Source organism: Bubalus kerabau, chromosome X, assembly GCF_029407905.1.
Source record: "Bubalus kerabau isolate K-KA32 ecotype Philippines breed swamp buffalo chromosome X, PCC_UOA_SB_1v2, whole genome shotgun sequence".
Lineage (NCBI taxonomy): Eukaryota > Metazoa > Chordata > Mammalia > Artiodactyla > Bovidae > Bubalus > Bubalus kerabau.
Genome location: NC_073647.1, coordinates 83,696,478 through 83,697,595, shown reverse-complemented (window position 1 = coordinate 83,697,595; position 1,118 = coordinate 83,696,478). Strand labels below are relative to the sequence as shown.

At 40.5% G+C, this 1,118-nt stretch overlaps 1 non-coding gene across 1 annotated transcript; it reads left to right on the top strand.

Annotated features, from left to right (window-relative positions):
* The first annotated feature begins 552 nt into the window (after positions 1 to 552).
* TRNAW-CCA (transfer RNA tryptophan (anticodon CCA)) lies at positions 553 to 624 on the top strand. Its single transcript has one exon. It is a non-coding gene; the product is annotated as a tRNA-Trp (tRNA).
* The last annotated feature ends 494 nt before the right edge of the window (positions 625 to 1,118 follow it).

The following is a 1,118-nucleotide window of genomic DNA, read 5'->3' as shown; positions in this document are numbered from 1 at the left end:
GGATCACTGACTCGATGGACATGAGTCTGAGTGATCTCCGGGAGTTGGTGATGGACAGGGAGGCCTGGCGTGCTGCGATTCATGGGGTCTAAAAGATCGGACATGACTGAGCGACTGATCTGATCTGATATATATACAGACACACACACACATACATATGGACTTCTCTGATAGGTCAGCTGGTAAAGAATCTGCCTGCATTGCAGGAGACCCTGATTAAATTCCTGGGTCAGGAAGATCACTTGGAGAAGGGATAAACTGCCCACTCCAGTATTCTTGGGCTTCTATTGTGGCTCTGATGGTAAAGAATCCACCTGCAAGTCAAGAGACCTGGGTTCAATCCCTGGGTCAGAAAGATCTCCTTGAGAAGGGCTTGGCAAGCCACATTACTCCATGACAATCCCCACGGACACAGGAGCCTCGTGGGCTACAGGCCATAGAGTCACAAAGAGGCAGACTCGCCTCAGTGACTAAGCACTCTGTGTGTGTGTGTGTATATGTGTGTATATATATATATATATATATATATATATATATATATATATAATTACTTCCCTGGTGGCTCAGAGGTTAAAGCATCTGCCTCCAATGCAGGAGACCCAGGTTCAAGCCCTGGGTTGGGAAGATCCCCTGGAGAAGTAAATGGTAACCCACTCCAGTATTCTTTCCTGGGGAATTCCATGGACAGAAGAGCCTGTTGGGCTACAGTCCACGGGGTCACAAAGAGTTGGACATGACTGAGTGAAGTACTAGACTTACTTGATATATATATATATATATATATATATATATATACACACACACACAAATAACTTTGTATCCATTAATTTGCTGTTGGACATATGTTTTGTCAAAATCTTATTTTCATTTCCTTTTTGTATATACATAGAAATATAACTAATGAATTGTACAGCAATTCTATTTTTCTTTTTTTAATATTGTTTTCTATAGCGGTTTGACCAATTAAATTCCCCCAAATGTAAGATGATTTCCTTTTTAACCACACCCTTGCCAATACCTGTAGTTTCTTATCTTCTTGATGATAGCCATACTAACAGTTTTCAAATGATAGCTCTTTTTGATTTTTATTTGCATTTCCTTGATGATTAGTGATGTTG